The sequence below is a fragment of the Acartia tonsa genome, chromosome 4 (assembly GCF_053477335.1).
Source record: "Acartia tonsa isolate MP-2025a chromosome 4, ASM5347733v1, whole genome shotgun sequence".
In the NCBI taxonomy this organism is placed as follows: Eukaryota; Metazoa; Arthropoda; class Copepoda; order Calanoida; family Acartiidae; genus Acartia; species Acartia tonsa.
Genome location: NC_137263.1, coordinates 45982222 through 45998019, shown reverse-complemented (window position 1 = coordinate 45998019; position 15798 = coordinate 45982222). Strand labels below are relative to the sequence as shown.

The window sequence follows — 15798 nt, the reverse complement described above, 5'->3', positions numbered from 1 at the left end:
ACTATTTAAGGACATGCTGCAATTTTTAGGACTTGATTATAGAGATGCTTTGCTTATAACAACTTGTAACAGGAATCTGTATTCCAAAAATCAGATAAAAAGGACTATTATATGACAAAATAATTTTAACTACTGCAGGAATCACCATGCCCAGTTTATATCGATAAGACAATTCTAACATGCCTAAATTAATAATATGAGATATATCCGTAACGGACTGACAGACCCTAATTATAGAAAAGCTTCGCTCTTAATAAGTTTATTTAATGAACTGATCAAAAATATTTTATTTTTAACAATCGTACAGTACTTAAAGTCCTCTATATGTAGATAATACTTGATGACGTGGCATATAAATATAATTTTTATTATGATGCGTTTTATTTGACACTCTATTAGATTTCAAAGATTTTTCCTAGCAAATCCACTTTATACTAGAGCAAGTCAAACTAGATGATCAGTAATATTAAAAACAAACAAGCTGTAATGAAATGTTATAACTGCTTTAATCAAAAGGATAGTTGCACGAAATGCATTTAAACTTTAATTTAGTGAACTACATATTTTTTTCCTGTTCAATGTTTTAAACTACATCTATAGGGCATATATTTAGAAGAATTTTTATTTTATTCCTCGTAGTTTTATAAAGACTTGAAAATCATATTCTTATGATATATGCATTTTATATAGCTGTCTTATTTTCACAAAAACAGCATGTCGGCTATTGTAGTGGTGCCTATTTTTTTTAATATTTATTATAATATTCTACTTATGTTAAGAAGGTATTCTTATTACTTATTCTTGCAATAATTTTTCTTAAGTGCACTTCATGCAACTATCCCTTTTAGTTCTGCTTGAGAAAAGTTTTACATTTACTGACTATTTAAAAAATTATATTTTAACTTAAGTAAAGAAACAAAAATTATGTCAGAAAGTCCATGCAAAAGTTCATTTCTAAAGTTGATTTTCATCTGTTCCTATGCTTAAATTAGGTTTGGGCCGGATATCCGGTGTGGCCGGATATCCGGCCATTTTTAATATCCGGCCGGATACCGGATATTGAAACTATCCGGCCGGATATCCGGCAATATAATCTTTTATATTTTACAACAAAAATCTTTGTTTTTTTAATCTTAAATAGCTGTAATTTTTTTTTATTATTGAAGCTAGAAGAACAATTTTTTCTGAATATGTTTATTTTTATGTAAATTTTATATTAGAAATCTCAAAACATAAATTTTGGCGGTGGCAGCAGTACTTGGCAGCTGCCAGCCGCAAACCGACGGTTGGCAGGTAAAAGGCAATGGATTTTATGAAATTGTAATATGTCATGAACATATATAAAAAAGCCTAAGTTTAAAATTTGAAATCTTTAAGTAAAGATTTGCGGTCACAGGAACCGTTTTAAGATTTCTGGAGACCTGGAGGTTCAGGACTTGCAGGATTATACCTGGAACCTGAAATCGACTTGAACTCCTATATTACATATGAGGATGTACGACTATAGGATATTTTAGTATTATATAACATGAAATGCTTTGTTTAAGTAAAAAATAGTTTTACTTTTTACCTGAATGACCTTACCAGATTTGCTGGCATCCAGGTATTAAAAAAAATTCAACTCTCAGTTATGTGTCATACCCATATTTTGAAAGTCACTCAGTTATAGCCCTCTACCTTTATACACAGAAAATGGGATAGAAAAAAACAGAGGCGATGGGGGCAGGCATTCAACGCCACCTCCCCGCCCATCCTCCAACCGTCAGGGGTTGATATTACAGATTGAGGGTAGTTAATTAGATTTATTTGCTAAGAAAAAAGATCATTTAATAGTTACTTATTTTTTAAGTTTTAACCTTAAGTTTATCCTATTATATAAAGTAGTAAGCTTTTTTTGTGTGTAGCGAAGGATCTCGCTAACCGCTGAACCGATATGGTTTTCCTTTAGAGTGAAGCTTCTTATAGGTCCCAGGGTGGTTTTAGGCTGTTTAATTTTTATAAAAAAAGTCGTTGTAATGTTTTAAGTTTTTTTTCTCCACTTTCATGTCCCTTCTTATATCCCTAGATTCTAGGGACGCAGCCGCTAGTTTAATATAAAACACTAGTTTATGAAGAAATTTTTTTGCGGGTTTAGTCCCTTTCGTGGCAACGGCCCTTAAGGAGCGATTATTCGTATTTTCACAGTAGCTTTCCTCCTATTTTTAGCCCCTCACGGGGGACTCTAACCTTGCGGGGCCAATTGCCTAACCTAACCAAATACAACCTAACCTAACCAAAAAAAAACATATTAAAAGCCAAGGACAAAGGATAGTCTTTCTGGTCAACAATTCTAGGAAAATCACGAAACCTACTTTGAAAACCTTATAGGGTACAGAGCAAAAGAGAAGGTGCAACATACTTGTATTTTGTAGTATTGTTCAATTCAGAAAGTATAAATCATAAGCTATCACCAAACCTCACCTCATTAACCGTCTGTTTTTAGAATCAAAACAAAGGCTTCTTACTAAACAATTTAGAATTAGGGAGATTTAAAAAATATTTTATAATACTTCCTGAAATTAAAATCTTTACATTTTTTTCTTATTCATGATATTTGTAACTGTTTACAAACAAAAACAAAATATTTCAACAAATTTTTAATCAAAATCACTTTGATTAACACCTTGATTAACCCCTCGAGGCAGGTTAAAGCAAAAGTTTCAAAATGATTCAATAACTAAAAAATATCTCACTATATAAATCTATAAAAAAAGAAATTGGACAAATTCAACCCTAACGAATTGGATCTTTACAGAAAAATTGAAAAATAATCTAACTTATGCATAAAGCTTAAAATTAAATTCATTGTTCATTACTTATTAAACAAGGATGACACCATCTATGAGAACAAAGCTTTGAAACAGTAGGACAAATGGACATTAACACTTGTAGAATGTCAGAACTGAATAATCAGAATATAAATGTATAAGAGTCGAAGCAAAATTGTAAGTAAAAACTGCTTGATAAAGGATAATGTTTATGGACTCACATTTCTGGGACATGATTATAGAGTTGCTTCGCTTATAATAATGTACTTTGTTGTCACAGGAATTACATAAAAATTTGTCCATGTTTAAAATGGACATACGGACATTCTGGTAACGATTATGGAGTTGCTACGCTTGCTAAATCATACCTACTACAGGAATCACCTGCAAAGTTTTAAAATGATAGGACAATTCTAACATGCCTATGGACTGACCAATCCTAATTATAGAAAAGCTTCTCTTTGAAAAAAAATAACCCTAAAATATATAATACTAAATTCTAATAAGCATAAAAAAGCATATATTGGGGCTTTACCACAAAGTTGCCTATCAAGCACTGTTCCCCTCCTTTTTATTTTTTTTTTGTTACCTTTGCTATAACAAAAGGACTAGTGCCCCTTTGATCGTTTTCAATTTGCTTTACATTAATGGTAGGGAAATGGTGGGGCTCTGTGCTCTACAAGGCACTTTGGGGGAAATTACCCATATTTTAAATGATTAAAAAAGTTTGTAAGTTGTAATATTTAGAGAAGATTAGTAGTTTTTAGGTTTAATTATTGCAGTACTTAATAAATCATGATTTCAGGGAAGCTTTTTTATTTTACTTCCCTAATTCGCCACTTTCCTCCAACGTGTTTAGCCATTAGATACAAGAAGTTGCCAAGAAAGTCAAAATTAAACTACAACAATTATCATAAAATGTATGATTGTGAAAATACATAGCTATGTAGTTCAGAATTTTATTGCTAGGTGTCGTAAAAACCTTTTTTGAATTTAAATTTGTAAATGAGATAAATATCTAAACAATCTTAAATATTTTTTTAAGTGTTACAGCTATCCACTTTTTAGAATTTTTAATAAATTTATTCACTATTTAATATATAATTTACGAGTAGTTTAAGATTTAGATAAAATACCTAAAAGTTGTAAAAAAAGCTTTAAGTTTGCTCATACATCTTTAAACTGAATGTGCAGACAAACTCTGACAATCCTTTTAGCATGGCTTTTAGTAAACAGAGCAAAAAGTATTAAAATAATGCTTGAGTTTCTTATCAAATTCTGCTTAAAGTTGCTTTATCTCATCATCAAGTTTAAACTGGAAATGTAAGAAATCAGCTCTAAAGCATTGTTTGCCAGAATAGCCTTCCCTTGTCCCTGATTAAAAGCAATTTTAAAAATACAACGAATCGCCCCTTAAGGTGCGTTGCTACGAAAGGGACTATATCCTTTTTTGATACTTTAATATGTAGTAATTTTGCCGGATATCCGGCCGGATACAGGATATCCGGCATTTAAAATCAGCCGGATATCAGGTATCCGGCCAAAAAAATATCCGGCCCAACCCTAGCTAAAATATAACAAAAAATTATTAGGACTAAAATATGAATCATTCTGTGTTTATGTAATTTTGTGATTGATTATCATTGAAGTTTTCTTAAGACTTTTTAATTAATGTTCTATTTTCCCTATAAGATAAGCTGTGTATCTCATGATATTTTATGGACATGGTGATCCTTGTCAATGATGCCCAAGCTTTTTAATTTGTAAGGGTTTAAAAAGAGGGGGGGGAGGTATAAACACATTTATTTTTAAAAACAAATGGCATTACCTTTCTATATAAAAAATTTGGCACCCCCAAAATTGGTTGATAACAAACTAGTGCCAAACTAAACCATGCGGTGGGGGCGTGATTTAAATGTGTAGTATACTCCTTTTGTTAAACTTAATTTAGGGTTTCTTATATAATTGCAACGTAGTTATAAGACTTTTGGTAGCAATAAAATGAGACGTTAGGTACACCTCTAACTGAAACGATTTTTGATTAGTCAACGGATCTAAATTTGTCTCGGACAGGATATAATTAAAAGCCTAAATCGGACAAGGAATAGCCGAAAACGATATTTTTATACTTAAAATTTAAAATATAGAGCTAAATGAGTGATTGCGTCTTTCTCTTTTTATCGACAGACGCACTTGGATATATTATTTTCATAATGAATGATATGTATTTCCGATTTTAACGTCAGCTCATGTTTAAATTTGGTGAGCTATATTATTGAGGAGCGTTGTTAAGATTGGATGGAAGAATTTTGTAATGAAATCGAAAGTGGGGAAGGAGGATAAGGGATGGGGTAAACGAGTTATCAAAAAACCCAAATTTCTTGCCAGTGGAACAATTTCCACCCCAAAATTGTGGGTACAACTTTTTTGGGGGGAGGGGGGTAAAATCAAATTTATTTCTACAAATTTTGGGGGGTTATTTCTTTGGGTCGATGACAAATTAATGCCACGCTGTATCATGGGATGGGTGCGTGATTGAAATGTGTAGTATACTCCTTTGATTAAACTCAATTTACGGGTTTTTATATAATTGCAACGTAGTTATAAGACTTTTGGTAGCAATAAATTGAGACGTTGGGTATCCCTCTAACTGAACCGATTTTTGATTAGTCAACGGTCTAAATTTGTCTCGGCCAGGATATGATTAAAAGCCTAAATCGGCCAAGGAATAGCCGAGTACAATATTTTTAAACTTAAAAAATTAAAAATAAAGAGCTAAATGATTTATTGCGTCTTTCTCTTTTTATCGACAGACGCACTTGGATATATTATTTTCATAATTAATTATATGTATTTCCCATGTTAACGTCACCTTATGTGTAAATTTGGTGAGCTACATTATTGAATAGCGTTGTTAAGTTAGGATGGAAGAATTTTGTAATGAAAGCAAAAGTGGGGTAGAGGATAAGGGATGGGGTAAAACGGGTTATCATAATGTTTTATTTTCTTGACTTTAAGTTAAACTCTATCATTTCTTTGTGTCTGCGTGAGGGGAGGGGGGTAAACATAACTTATCCCCCCCCCCCCATGGACTTCCCTGACCCGTGTTTTATTATTCAAAGGATTCTTATTTTGCGGTTTAGAAATTTAATTCATTATCATACGTTGATGACGTAATTATTAATTTATTCATTCATTTTTAATAGTGCAGTTGCTGTATGATTAGGGCATTTCTGTATGTCCCCACTCAAACTATTTGTGCACTTCAGCTAAGATTCATTTCACCCTACCACACGATAACACACTTCTTGAATATACCTTTATCAGGTATAGAATACGATTTTCTATATTCAATTGTATTTTCAGATACTTGTTATATTGTTATTGCTGCGCTACTTATACACAATTTTCTCTTGCTTAATTTAAATGCAAAATTTTTTATATTTTTGCACATGCTACCAAATTTGATTCAATATGCCTGTCTAACTTTTTTGCTTTACCGGTATTTTCTTTTTATAAACTAGTTGCTCCGCCCCTAGCATCTAAGGGCTTTGGTATCATATTGGTAAGTAAGAAAGTAGTATAAAAATAGCTTGAAACCATATTATTTCAACAACACAAATTGCTCTTTTCTTTTGCATTGGCTTTATCCTAATCTCAGACATCCCCATTATTAAAAGCGAAGCTTTTCTTTAATTAGGGTCGGTCCGTCCGAGACAGATGGCTTTTTTCGTTAATTTAGGCATGTTAGAATTGTCCTATTGATTTCAAACTTTGCATGGTGATTCCTGTAGTAACTCTATAATCATTAACAGAATGTCCGTACGTCTATTTTAAACATGTTGATTTTCTACTTTTTTAATAACAAATTTTTATGTGATCTAAGGGGGGGGGAAGTTTGTACACTTATAGGAAATGAAATTCAGTACCAATGTTTGGGAGGGTCGTATGGGCTTGTTTTTAAAGTTATCAACCTAATTCTTTTTGTAGGCTCTCTTATATGACTTGATATACACGTATTTCTTTGAAAATTGAATTTCGGTACTTTCCTTCTAGGGGCTTGTGGAGCAAAAGACCCCCCAAAACACTAAAAATATGAGTTCTGACCTTATTTTTAAAGATATCGACCTGATTTTTTCTTTATAATACTTTTTTAACATACCCGAATCAACGAACCATTACAGATTTCATTTTGGGACTTTCCTTCTAGGGGCTTGTGGAGCAAGAGACCCCCAAAACACAAAAATATGAGTACTGGGCTTATTTTTGAAGATATCGACCTGATTTTTTTTTATAATACTTTTTTAACCTAACCGAATTAACGAACCATTACAGATTTCATTTTGGGACTTTCCTCTTAGGGGCTTTTGGAGCAAGAGACCCCCAAAACACAAAAATATGAGTACTGGGCTTATTTTTGAAGATATCAACCTGCTTTTTTTTATATAAAAATAATATTTAAACATAACCGAATCTACGAACCATTACAGATTTCATTTTGGGACTTTCCTTCTAGGGGCTTGTGGAGCAAGAGACCCCCAAAAATCATAAAAATATGAGTTGTGGGCTTCTTTTTTAAGATATCAACCTGATTTTTTATATAAAAATACTATTTTAACATAACCGAATCTACGAACCATTACAGATTTCATTTTAAGACTTTCCTTCTACGGGCTTGTGGAGCAAAAGACCCCAAAAACACTAAAAATATGAGTTCTGAGCTTATTTTTTAAGATATCAACCTGATTTTTAAAAAATAATACTGTTTTAACATAACCAAATTAAGAAAACATTACAGATTTCATTTTGGGACTTTCCTTCTAGGGGCTAGTGGAGCAAAGATTCCAAAACCACTAAAAATATGAGTTCTGAGCTTATTTTTACAGATATCCTGAGAACTCAATTTATTTGTTTTGGAGGTGTTTTACCCTACTTTCCCCTAAAAGGAAAGTGCCAAAATAAAATTATTAGTGGCTACCTAGTTCAAACATGTGAAAAAAGTTTTCATGAAAAAAATCAGCTCAATATCTCTAAAAATATTTTTTGGGGGTCTTTTGCCCCACTAGCTTCTAGAAGGAAAGTCCCAAAATGAAATCTGTAATGGTTTCTTAGTTCGGTTATGTTAAAAAAAGTGTTCCTAAAAAAATCAGGTTGATATACACGTATTTCTTTGAAAATTGAATTTCGGTACTTTCCTTCTAGGGGCTTGTGGAGCAAAAGACCCCCCAAAACACTAAAAATATGAGTTCTGACCTTATTTTTAAAGATATCGACCTGATTTTTTTTTATAATACTTTTTTAACCTAACCGAATTAACGAACCATTACAGATTTCATTTTGGGACTTTCCTCTTAGGGGCTTTTGGAGCAAGAGACCCCCAAAACACAAAAATATGAGTACTGGGCTTATTTTTGAAGATATCAACCTGCTTTTTTTTATATAAAAATAATATTTAAACATAACCGAATCTACGAACCATTACAGATTTCATTTTGGGACTTTCCTTCTAGGGGCTTGTGGAGCAAGAGACCCCCAAAAATCATAAAAATATGAGTTGTGGGCTTCTTTTTTAAGATATCAACCTGATTTTTTATATAAAAATACTATTTTAACATAACCGAATCTACGAACCATTACAGATTTCATTTTAAGACTTTCCTTCTACGGGCTTGTGGAGCAAAAGACCCCAAAAACACTAAAAATATGAGTTCTGAGCTTATTTTTTAAGATATCAACCTGATTTTTAAAAAATAATACTGTTTTAACATAACCAAATTAAGAAAACATTACAGATTTCATTTTGGGACTTTCCTTCTAGGGGCTAGTGGAGCAAAGATTCCAAAACCACTAAAAATATGAGTTCTGAGCTTATTTTTAAAGATAACCTGAGAACTCAATTTATTTTGTTTTGGAGGTGTTTTACCCTACTTTCCCCTAAAAGGAAAGTGCCAAAATAAAATTATTAGTGGCTACCTAGTTCAAACATGTGAAAAAAGTTTTCATGAAAAAAATCAGCTCAATATCTCTAAAAATATTTTTTGGGGGTCTTTTGCCCCACTAGCTTCTAGAAGGAAAGTCCCAAAATGAAATCTGTAATGGTTTCTTAGTTCGGTTATGTTAAAAAAAGTGTTCCTAAAAAAATCAGGTTGATATATTTAAAAATAAGGTCAGAACTCATATTTTTAGTGTTTTTGGGGTCTTTTGCTCCACAAGCCCCTAGAAGGAAAGTCCCAAAATGAAATCTATAATGGTTTGTAGATTCGGTTATGTTAAAATAGTATTTTTATATAAAAAATCAGGTTGATATCTTTAAAAATAAGCTCAGAACTCATATTTTTAGTGTTTTTGGGGTCTTTTGCTCCACAAGCCCGTAGAAGGAAAGTCCCAAAATGAAATCTGTAATGGTTCGTAGATTCGGTTATGTTAAAATAGTATTTTTATATAAAAAATCAGGTTGATATCTTAAAAAAGAAGCCCACAACTCATATTTTTATGATTTTTGGGGGTCTCTTGCTCCACAAGCCCCTAGAAGGAAAGTCCCAAAATGAAATCTGTAATGGTTCGTAGATTCGGTTATGTTTAAATATTATTTTTATATAAAAAAAGCAGGTTGATATCTTCAAAAATAAGCCCAGTACTCATATTTTTGTGTTTTGGGGGTCTCTTGCTCCAAAAGCCCCTAAGAGGAAAGTCCCAAAATGAAATCTGTAATGGTTCGTTAATTCAGTTAAGTTAAAAAGGTATTATAAAAAAAAAATCAGGTCGATATCTTTAAAAATAAGCCCAGTACTCATATTTTTGTGTTTTGGGGGTCTCTTACTCCACAAGCCCCTAGAAGGAAAGTCCCAAAATGAAATCTGTAATGGTTCGTTGATTCGGGTATGTTAAAAAAGTATTATAAAGAAAAAATCAGGTCGATATCTTTAAAAATAAGGTCAGAACTCATATTTTTAGTGTTTTGGGGGGTCTTTTGCTCCACAAGCCCCTAGAAGGAAAGTACCGAAATTCAATTTTCAAAGAAATACGTGTATATCAAGTCATATAAGAGAGCCTACAAAAAGAATTAGGTTGATAACTTTAAAAACAAGCCCATACGACCCTCCCAAACATTGGTACTGAATTTCATTTCCTATAAGTGTACAAACTTCCCCCCCCCTTATCCATTTGATCTGATTTTTGGTATACTGATTGCTGGGACAACAAAGTACAATATCATAAGCAAAGCAACTCTATAATCAAGTCCTTAAAATGTAAGTATGTCCATAAACAATATCCTGTAACAAGAAGTTGTTCAACAAATTTACTCACAATTTTACTTTGACTCTTATTCATTAATATTCTGATTATTCAGTTCTGACACTATACAAGTGTTAATGTCCGTTTGTCCTATCGTTTGAGAGCTTCGCTTTTATGGATGTTGTCATCCTTGTTACAATAAAATTTGTGCGGATTGCGAATGAAATAAAATTGACTGTAGTAGTAATCAGGGATCTAAAGGGATAAGACAATGACCGATAAATTGATGTACATCCCCAGTGATGATACACAAAATACCCCTTCTGTAGGTTCAAAAAAGTGGTTAAAACGTTTGAACACTCAACTTAATGAATCAACCAATCAAAATTCACGAAAGTCTCTAAGTCGATAAGCAAACGTTATTATAAAGCTTTGGGGACTCTCTCTCTGATTGGTTAACTCTTGTTTTTATAATTTTTCGCTTCTATGGAAGTAATTATCCTTACCTATCTAAATAAAAAATAAATAAATAACAAAACAATTTATTGCAAAAAAAATTAGAACTTAATATATAACATACTTAGGTACACTTAATTCATTCCTAATAAGAATAACAATTTATAAACTAATAATTCGAATTCTAAAATCACAATGAGGTTGTACTGTATTGGTCTTATAATTTAAAGTGTAAAACAATAATGCATTAATTTTTTTCTACAATGAAATTACTAGAAATATTGCAATGTTTATTTTTCTGTAAATGAGTAATATGTTAAATATCTTATAGAGATAAATTAGCTCAAGATAAAACTAATTATTTTAATTATTCAATTGCTAATTCGTGACTAACATTCAAATTATTAGTTTAGGTACATTTTGTACAATTTGTCTTTATAAATGCATTTAGTTGATATTATGTAAAAGTTGCAATTCAAGTAAGTTTACAATTTTGTACAATTTGTCTATATAAATGCATTTAGTTGATATTATGTAAAAGTTGCAAATCAAGTAAGTTGACAAAAAGCTGCCAAAAAGTTGAGAAAGTACATTTTTAAACTAACTCCTATATTATCATTCTTACACATAAATAATATGGAATGTAGATAGGTAAACAACACTGGTATTTTGATAATTGGCATGGCAAGCAAATTTGAGAAAAGACACATTTCCTACAGTTCTGTGTCCTCAATTTTAGATCCCTATTTTTTCTTTGGCTTTAAAATTGTAAACACAGCACTTCAGTTTCAATTTAAGTAAAATTATTAGCTTTTTAAAAGCTAGATATATAACAAAAAGCAAGTTTTAGAAAAATATTAGACTTTTTTAGATGAACATAAACGGTTTTAAAAACCTAATAAAATACAGTTTCTTATTTAATTTTTACACACCTAAGATTTTTCTAAATATTGCTGTAAAATAATTGGATATGACTCACACACATGTAAACCATTCAGAAAGGAAATTCTTTCACCGCCAATTTTGTCTTTTTTTCGCCCAGGGCAGTTTGAGGAAGGAATGGTCACGTAATCTACAGGGTCAACCATTTCCATAGAGAGGTAGAATAACAGAGAGGAAAAGATGCTTTTCCACCAAGTTCATGTTAAAAAGCTGCTAACGTGTTTATGGGTCATCTTGAAAAGCCTCCGCTTTGGTTCTGTTGGCTAAAAAACTGTCCATTTGATGATTGTTGTTGGTTTGAAGACGTTGAATTGCTCAGACCATTAGCTGCCATCAGAGAGTCTGTCGACCAGATTTCCTCAAATGATCTGTTATCATTTAGTGGATTGTTCTCAACGACTATGCCATTGGGCTGGTTATTGTTAGTTCTGCCATTGCCAGAATTATTAAAAGAATCGAATGTGCCGGTTGGGAAATAATCTTGTTGGACCACAAGTCTACCCATTGTCTAGATTTCTTTAATAATATCTTAACTTGAGAAGTTAATATTCACTTTTGTTTTACTTTTGAGGCTTCGAACACAGCAGGAGTTTGTAGATGTGTTGCTCGTTCAAAGTATTGTTTGAGAATGTGCATGATTCATGTCACTATCCCCTATTTATGCTTTGAAGGGTGAGCGCATCCTTGCGTCATTCTTAGTAATCTTGCTCCACGTGAGATGACATAAAATTTTCTGGGAAAGCATAAAACCCCTTTCTTATTTTTATTGTAAATTACAATAATTAAATTTTAATTAGTTACTGTGTAAGTTACACATGTAATTTTTTTATACATATCCTAAAAAAATTATATTTACTTAACATTGTTAACAAGTCCAAAACATGTAAAGATAACGCTACAACACAAAACAAATGTTAAGCCAAATCTTGCCAGTTCAAAATATTCAGTGTTTGGCCTGATTCTAAAAGACGCTTGCGTCACATAATTTCACGGTGGCGTTAATTTGCAGCCCAAATGCCTGCACACGCACAGGTCGGGTCGGTACAACAATAATATACAGCAGTTGATATGATTAAACTTAAATTACAGTAAAATAATCACTTTAGCAAGGCCTTTTCTCTTATGTGATAATTGGGAGTTTGTGCAGGGAGGGGGGGACATTGGGTTGTTTATTACAACAGTCATCAAAATTTTATAATAACGTTTCCTTAGTCGTTGGCTTAAAAACCTAGGAGACTTTTAATGATTTATGATTGGTTGGTTCAATAAGTTTACAGTCCAAACGTTTTAACCACTAATTTTAATCTATAGAAGGGGTAATTTGTGTATCATTATTGGGGATGAACATCAATTTATTGGCCATTGTCTCATCCCTTTAGATCCCTGGAGTTTGTGCGTGCCTGTATCATGTTGGGATGACTCACACAACAGCCATGCATGGTTCTTATCCAAGTGAAATGGAAAATCTATGAAAATGGTGCAATACATCCTCCTTTCCCCTATAATTCTTATTTAGCCGGAGGGTTGAAACAGAAAGAATTTGTTGTAAAATGATGCAATATAGCTAGATCTAACCCTTGATACATTGACCTACAGAATAGGGGTTAATGAACACAACAGGGAATATATTTTAAAAGTAAAAGCAAGCCTATTTTAAGTCAAAACTAGCATAAACTAACTATTTTGAACAGGGACGTGCAGGTGATGTTTTTTGTCCAAAAACAAATTTCTGTTTATGCCCTTTATTAGCAGAAGGTCATTTAGAATTATAAATTTATCTGAAAAAAATCTTTTAGTATGTAATAATTTTGGCTTATTTTCAGATCAATGTTAAATAACTTGGTGTTTTTGCACAAAGTGCCGGTTATGCACCGATACACCCCCCCTCCCCCTTTATCTTGAAATTAAGTAAAAATGAGAGATTAGGGTTAATTTTTTACTATGCAAATAGTTGCCTGACCCCTGCGGGGGCCTTGACCAAATATAAAGTAACTTAACTTGATCTAAAGGAATAAGCAAACAAACCAAAACTAACCCCTCTTATTTTTATTTATTTCCAAATTAAGGTTGTGGGGGTGGTACAGAGCTTAACAAGGTACTTTGTAGGAAAGCGCCAACAATTTTAATTCTAAAACAAGAAATTGAACACAATGACCTATCATAGATTATAGATAAAGGAAATGATAAAAATATGTTCAGACTTCAACAAGAATGACACATTTAGTAAAGCGAAGCTCAACAGATAAGACCGACATACAAACTAACATGACTGACATTAATAATATGAAATAGGATGCATAATGTGGACACTGATCAAGGGGGGGGGGAGTTCTGACACATTTGCGTAAACCTGGTATATAGGCTTTATCTTTGGACTGAGAGGATAGGTTATAAAAGATAAAATCATTCTTACATGATGAATTTTTAAGATTTTTTGGATAGGCCTCCATGCTCATGTAAGAATGATTTCATCTTTTAAAACCTATCCTCTCAGTCCAAAGAAAAAGCTTTTATACCAGGTTTGCGCAAATGTGTCAAAACTTCAACCCCCCCCCCCCCCCCTTTAAATACTTTCATTTTTCGACTTTATTATAAAGATGCTACGTTTATAACGAGAGCAAGTGTTGAACATTTTATCTAAATATTTAATAGGTTTCTGTTGAATATGTTAAGTCAACGAGAAAATCTAAATTCTAACGGCTTTATGACAGGGATCTAAAGGTATAAGACAATGGCCTATAAATCGATGTACAATTACATCCACAATTTTGATACATAAAAGTACCTCTTCTGTAGAATAAAAATTTGAACAATCAACTTAATGAGCCAACCAATCAAAATTCGTTAGGTCCCAAAAGTTTTTAAGCCAACGAATAAGAAAATGTTATCACAAAACTTTGGGGACTAGTGCAATAAACAGCCCATCGTCCCCTCTCTCTCTGGCTTTATGAGGAAAAAAAGCTGAAAATGATAAGTGCTAATAATCATTTTTTTTATAATAACAAATTACTACCTATCAATTTTGAGAAATATAAGACATGATTTTTTTGTTTATTTACTAAACAGAACAGAAATCAAATACACTTATATAAAACAAAATATTTTTAATGTCTAGCATTGGCGTACTATCTTTCTTTTAACCGCTGAACCGATATGGTTCTCCTTTACAATGTAGCTTCTCATAGGTCCTGGAAAGGTTCATGCCCTCTCCCAAGAGAAATCGCCCCTAGAAAAAAAACCCTTTCAAAACACATATTTACTAAAGGTCTATAGATGCTTACCCGCTAGTATTTATAAAATTTTGTACATATAAGCATGTTTTAAATAAATTCATATAAATTGAAATAATGTTGACGACTGAAAGTCTAATGCAATCAATATCTTGACAACTAATTACACATGTGCCTAGTTTAGCAATAATTCAGTACATAAACTTTGTACCTACTCAGAAGCCAAGTCCTTTTTTTTTGTTTATAACTATATTTTGTAACACAGAATCAAGAATAAAGTATATCACAAAATTTAAGATCCACCAATCTACAATACAAATTTAACTGATAAATCTGTCCAAGTCATTTAAATGGTCGCTGACTATAAAAAAAGTAACAGGATTATTATATGTGTTAGACAGATATGGTTCTCCTTGACAGTGTAGATTTTTATAGGTCCTAGAAAGATTTATAACTATTTTGAGGGCGGGTACATTCCTTTTTAAAACTAAAATTGGGTCGAAGTATCCCCCTACCCACACCACCACCTCATGTGCCCCTAAAGGCCTCTTATAGGCATAGCCGCTAGAGTTATAGTTACAGGGCATCATACCTACTTCATACATTATATAAAAAACAAAAAACCTTAGTTATTACAATATTCTCAAATTCTACATGAATTTCTATGAATCAAACATGCATGATTTAACTACGTCAATTATTATTATACTATGGCTGCTTCCCTAGCATCTAGGGGATCTTTACTTTTAGGGTAAAAAAGGAGCTAGATTATAACCTAACAACATCCCAAGACTAAAATCTAAAAACGAAATAGCCTTAAAACCATCACGGGACCTATGTTAAGCTTACCTAAAATAGAAAACCCAAAAGGTTTATTAGTTATCGAGATCTTAAGCTTCAGACAAAAAAACCTTACTACTTTATACAAATGATAGAATGCAAACTTGTTATTATATTTTTTTGGGTAGCAAAGGAGTTTAACACAATGATATGCCCAAAACCATGATATAACAAGTAGTTTTATTTACTGAAAAGCAGAGCCCATCGATCCAGAGGTTATCAAGTTATTAAGCTTAAGCTGAAAGGAAACACATATGGACTATGTATTATAGACTACTTTTTAATTC

General features: G+C 32.1%; 1 protein-coding gene across 1 annotated transcript in view; it reads left to right on the top strand.

Annotated features, from left to right (window-relative positions):
• Positions 1–15798, top strand: part of LOC145317435 (ATP-binding cassette sub-family B member 6-like) — a 40227-nt gene that overhangs the window by 8147 nt on the left and 16282 nt on the right. The window lies entirely within an intron of this gene.